The sequence below is a fragment of the Adiantum capillus-veneris genome, chromosome 4, assembly GCF_014529385.1.
Source record: "Adiantum capillus-veneris isolate H3 chromosome 4, ASM1452938v2, whole genome shotgun sequence".
Classification (NCBI taxonomy): domain Eukaryota; kingdom Viridiplantae; phylum Streptophyta; class Polypodiopsida; order Polypodiales; family Pteridaceae; genus Adiantum; species Adiantum capillus-veneris.
The window spans coordinates 1,226,100-1,232,109 of NC_140934.1; the positions used below are offsets into that span (position 1 = coordinate 1,226,100).

At 38.6% G+C, this 6,010-nt stretch overlaps 1 pseudogene; it reads right to left on the reverse strand.

Annotated features, from left to right (window-relative positions):
• Positions 1–2,369: 2,369 nt before the first annotated feature.
• Positions 2,370–2,950, reverse strand: LOC147458602 (splicing factor U2af small subunit A-like; annotated as a pseudogene).
• Between the last annotated feature and the right edge of the window lie 3,060 nt (positions 2,951–6,010).

Genomic DNA, 6,010 nt, shown 5'->3' on the forward strand with positions numbered 1-6,010 from the left:
CAAAGCAAGGGTTTGTTTCTAGATGAAGTGTATGGGACTAGATTATAAAAAGGATATGCTGGCAAGGGTCGGCAAAGAAAGATCTATGATCATTTTTTGTCAGGTCCAAATATAGCAAAGGATCTCCCCAAATATAGTCACATTTGTTATGGTGCTCAAAGCATGTAGTCACTCAGGCCTAATGATGGAAGCTAAATGTATTTTGATGACATTATTCTTGCATGTTTTATATTTTTGGGTTTTAATAAAGCTTGATTTTCCTTGTGAGTTCTTATTGAAGTTGAAAATTTTGAGGTAGAAAAGTTTGTCTTTGAGTGTGCATTGTGTAGTAGTACTAACTCACCATATCATGTTTGTAAATGATATATTATCTACTATGGTATCTAAGAAGTGGCTTGAATATTTATATACATCTAAAGCAAGCTAGGATGTAGCATTCACATATAGTAAACAAAGATGTTTTGAATTACAAGATCTTGAACTTAATCTTTCCTCTCCCAACAAGATATTCACAAAATTGCATTGAGATGCACCGAACCTTTGTTTTGATTCCAATGGGGGTTTGGTTTGTTGCCTACTTGAATTTGTTATTATTTTTGTGTCTAAGAATAGGTGTGTATTTATGTCATGATTTTGTGAAGGCATTTATCATTTTGTGGGATGGTTCTAAGTATTTTGCTTGATGTTCAATGTCTATTTCATTTTATGATTCATCCCAAGATTATTTGTGATATGCAAACATTACAATATGAGGTAAAAAATTTACAACCATGCAGAGTGCATGGTATTGGCTATAATTCTCCTAACATGGTTCATTGTTGGCACTCCGTGAGTTGCCTCTCCTCTGCTTCAATAGTAGCTACTCCAACCTGATCTATCAGAGAAAGGGTCTTGGATCATAATGAGGTAGGTAGAACCACTAAAATGATAATAGGTAAATTGGATACTCCAACCTTATCTAGGAGAGAAAGGGGCTTGGATGGTAATGAGTGTTGGGAGTCGAGGCTATGGTGGGTGTAGCTTGTGGGGTGCCATGGCTAAGAGAAGAGCAGAATGAGAGAGAGAGAGTTACTCGACACAGCAAGAAAAACAAACACATGCTATGATTGTTAATTCTTTGTAAAGCTTACAATATATAGATTTTCCTTGCCATGCAAAACTTAACCTTTAACAAACCTTTCCCTGTATGCTTTATGAGGGTATTCCCACAGGCTAGACACCAGACACACTAGACATTCCCACAATTGGGCTTGCATACCCAACAATGAGGAAGGTAGAATCACTTGGATTTGCTATGCAAGATATGGATAAGTTCTGATGTTTGAGAAATATTTTGTATTATGTAGTGCATTATATCTACTACTGATTCACTTTTGAAAACCCTTTCAGACTACAAAGTGCCTCAATCTAGATTAGTAGAGCAACTAGCTCTCAATCTTCTTTGTGAGGAGAAAGGCTACATTGTGTCCTCAGTAACCTTAAGGTTAGCCATTAATAAACAAGAGAAAAGACACATGTCTATAGAACAAGTATGTAAAATTCTATTTTTGTGGGATAGAATGGGTATAAATAATACAATTTTAAGATATGCATTATGTTTTAGCTTAAAGAATCCAAAAAATGTTCTTGTTGAATATAACTTTGCACACAAAATAGATTTTAATTTGAACTCTTAAATATAGATCTAAAATTATGTCAAAGAGTTGTACATTTGGGAACACTCTCATATACAATAAGCCTATTTGATCACACAGTTAAAGAAGCTCTAAATTTGTACCAAAAGCTCTAAATTAAAAGCTTGCATAATTATTATCCCCCTCCTCGGCAAGTTTCATCAAATTTGGAGTTGTGTAAGCGTAAGAACATCAAGAGAACTAGAAAACCAGGCTACGGGATCAAAAACAGTGAAGCCTTGTGTAACTCATTGTACAAGCTTGAAATCACATGTTAAATCTAACCCAAGTCACATTGGCCAAAAATATGTTGAAATAGAGAAGATTTATCTTAGGCGCGCTGAAAACAAATCTCCAACCAAAAAATCAGTTTTGTCATTTTGACACCAGGATTGACTTTGGCAAGATGTGGAGACCCCAATTGTGTGATAAAAGTTGAAGTAGACCCCACAGATAGGTGCAACCATTTTAGGCGCGCCTAAGATAAAACTGAGTAAAATTTCACATTGTTTGTACATGTGATCTCTGAACATTAGAATCTCCATATTCATAAGCATACCTTGAATGCCCGTGACTTCCATATCGTTCTCGTGTGTCGCAATCTCCCCAGGGACTATAATTTGATTTGAGGGTTGCAACTCCTACTTCCTACATGCCTTCCATAGCTTCCAAACAAATTTCTTTTGAGCTCGATCCCTACCAATTTCCCTTGCCAATTTTCATAGCATGCATAAAGTTGCAACATCCACCCTGGTTACAATTTCCTCAAACTATTGACAAGTAGCCTCTCCAAAATCTATAACCGGTGAACAATCTACAATAATTGGGTGGCCTACATAAAATCGTCCAGTCAATCCTTGCAAAGCAGCAGTGTCTTGCTCCTCTTCCTGGAATTGTGCATACACATTTCCAACCATGTGATCAACGACAAGATTATTGCAAATGTGTAAACTCTCCAGCTCCTCAAACTTCCCAAGCTCTTCAAAGATGTTGAGGTAGATGTGTTGGGCAAAAATGAAATGGAGAGGGAGAGAGGGTCAGAAACTTCCACACACACACCCCAAAAAAAACCCCAATCTTTTTTGCACCTCGTCCTTTGTCTGCTAAGTTGCAAAGTATCTACCAAACATTCTCCTTAAGACTAAGCAATGCAAAATTGCAAAATACCAGGAAGCAACGATCTCCATGCCAGCATGCATGCCCCGATCTTGAAGTAGAAAGCACAATTCACTCTATCCTTCAATTGTGCCAAAAATGTATGCCAAGTGCTCTGCCATTCTCTTTGTCAAGCTGGTTGCAGGTGAAAGCTAGGATGAAATGACCCACATAAAAGATACCCATCAGGTAATGAATTTCCTCCACCAAGTTCAACAGCTTCAATTTCCCCTTGCCACTCTTTGACAAAACATCCTCTATCTTCTTGACCATCATCATTTTGTAGATGATATCATTTGTGGTGGCTCATAATCATGGCCGCAACTCCACTTTCTCCTCCCCTCGCCGTCCAGCTACATAGCACCGTGCACACGAGGCTGCACATCTCTTCCTCTCGCATATGCCTTAATGACACCACAAGATTCACATTCAACAGCTCCAAGCTACATAACTGAAGCATCCTCCTCAAGGTGCCACTTCCATATATGTGGAGAGCGGGAAATTGTTTTGCGCATACGAGTTAATGAGAGATGCCATCACCTCACGTGCCAACAAGGCCAACAGTATAGGGATCAGGTCCTTCAAAGCTCCCAACAATTAGGTCGCTTCTTCCCTGCAAAGAACTTGAGCAAGCGAGGGCCAAGCAGCTTCACAATAGTCGACACACTGACATAAGTTTTGGAATTCTACTAGGTATGCATCCAAAGAACCTTGAGGTTCCCATGCCGCTTCAAGACACATATCATCCGTAGCCACCAATAGGAGTGGAATGGTGATGGAGGGTCTGGATGTGATGAGCCAGGCTAGGAGTCCTTCTCTCGTTCAAGAGCATGCTGCTCGTCCGCGCGCACAAACGACCACTGAGCTCAAGATTTGAAAAACATTTTATAAAGTATCTTGTCACAAGGTAGCCTCGATTCACACGTGGTGAGAGCCTTGAGCCGTTTGGAAATTGAAGTAGGTCACTTGAGAGGGAGAAAAAAGATTTTGGCTTAAATTTTGCAAGAAACTAATACTAATGTGCTAAAAATATATTATATTTTTCCAAAAAGTGAGTGCATTTGCTTGATTGAAAAAAGGCCACATTGGCGGACGAGCACGCAGTCCGTCCACCAACGTGGCCTTTTTTCAATCAAGCAAATGCACTCACTTTTTGGAAAAATATACTATATTTTTAGCACATTAGTATTAGTTTCTTGCAAAATTCAAACACATAGTCTATCCGTTGCCCTAGTCTGTTCTTTTAACGATTATATTAGCTACAATAGGAAAGTAGAAACAACACAAAATATTGGATGCAAGAGAGACAACTTGACGATCTTAGTTGGGAATACCAAGAATCTTGCAAATAATAATGCAATTGAAAAAAATATATGTGGAAATCATTGCTCCAAAAACTATTTCCCTTCTTCCACCAATCTCACTTTGGGACACACAGACACAAAGACAAACACCACACATTTGTTTTATTGAGATCCAATGTGTGTGAGAGAGACACACAAAAACACTTTGTGACACAGAAACACAAACACAAACACAAACACAAACACAAACACAAACATCAGTTTTTCTAGGGTCCAATGTGTGTGTGTGTGTGTGTGTGTGTGTGTGTGAGAGAGAGAGAGAGAGAGAGAGAGAGAGAGAGAGAGAGAGAGAGAGAGAGAGAGAGAGAACCAAACAAGATAACTTGCACATGATAAACACGAACATGAGAAAATTTTCATGCAAGATCATAAGGAAAATGGCTTCGAGACCAATAGAAAGGTAGGGTTATATCCCTTTCATTAGTAAGAGGATCAAATGATTTCACATGTACAAGAATAAAGATTAGGTTGTTTAATAACATTAATCTCTAACAGGTTGAGGTAATGTAACGTACTATTGGACACAATGTAGTAAGAGTGCCGCAAAATGGTCCATTTGCCTTGCTACATTTTACAATTGGTTCACATCCACTTGTGTCTTTGCTTGAGGAAAATGGTACAGAAGGGGAGATTCAAGGATGATTCTCAGTTTGTTTGATGACAATCCTCTACTCTTCATAAAATCCAACTCCCAAATGCTCAAAAGAACTCTTAAGAATGTGCAAATGTTTGAAACTACATCAACCCCTAAGTGTGGCATCAAAAAATCAAGATTGATTTCAACTAGCTGTAAACAACTCGATTAACCCTGCCAAAAGATTATTTCAAAAGTCAAAGTGTTCAAAAAACTCAATGCACCAGTAGGGGTGGACATCTCACACAAACATGGAGTTCTAAACAAAATTAACAATAACATGAGAAGATGGGAGAATGCACTCTTCCCTTTCACAACAAAGTGGCTATGATTAACTCCTTCATGATTCCATACATACATATCCTTTGTCTCAACTGTTTTAAACATGGCCATATGCAATTGAAAAGAAATTTTAAAACCCATCAAAAGGTTCATATGGAAGAATATTACAAGAGACACATCTCAATGGTAGTGGGGGACATGAGAATGGGTGATAAGATCAAGGGACCTAGGTGGTATTGGGATCTTGAACCCAACACTACACGCAAAAGCCATGTGTGCAAAGCTAGTAGTCTCCCTAAAAAATCAAAGGCAAGATGAGGCGGTGATGGCTTGGGATATGATTGACAAAGTAGAGTTCTTCTGGAGATGAGGCCCATGGAAGGATCATACAAAGTGCATGACAATTTTCTAGCTCCTAGCTTGATTTTTTAAAGGGGTTTAGCTGCTGGGGGGGAGATACTTTAAAAGAGAAAATTAGTGGTATCATCACTAGAATAGGAAGAGACTTTTATATATTTAGGTGCTCCGACTTACATTAGTCCCTTGGATTTCCAAGCTAGAAGGATTATCTTTTGGAGGGAAGTTACTAAAAAGGGGAATAACAAAGGATCTCCAAGTTGACACTTTCTAGAATGACGACAACTTTTGTTGGAAGAATGTGTACTAGTTGGTGAAATTGAAAGGCTATTGATCAGTAAAGCCAAAGTTCTATGGAATTATAGGGTGGACTAGTTCACTCCGCTCATCCAGTTGTCAAAGGGTGAATTGATCAAAAGAGAAGTCGCTAAAATGTATAAACAACATTTGGGAAGTAAAATGGTCACACTCAATGAAGATAATCACCTGGAAGGTGTTGTGGGGGCCTACCCCTACTAGGATTAAGATTCTTGCCAAAGGGATTT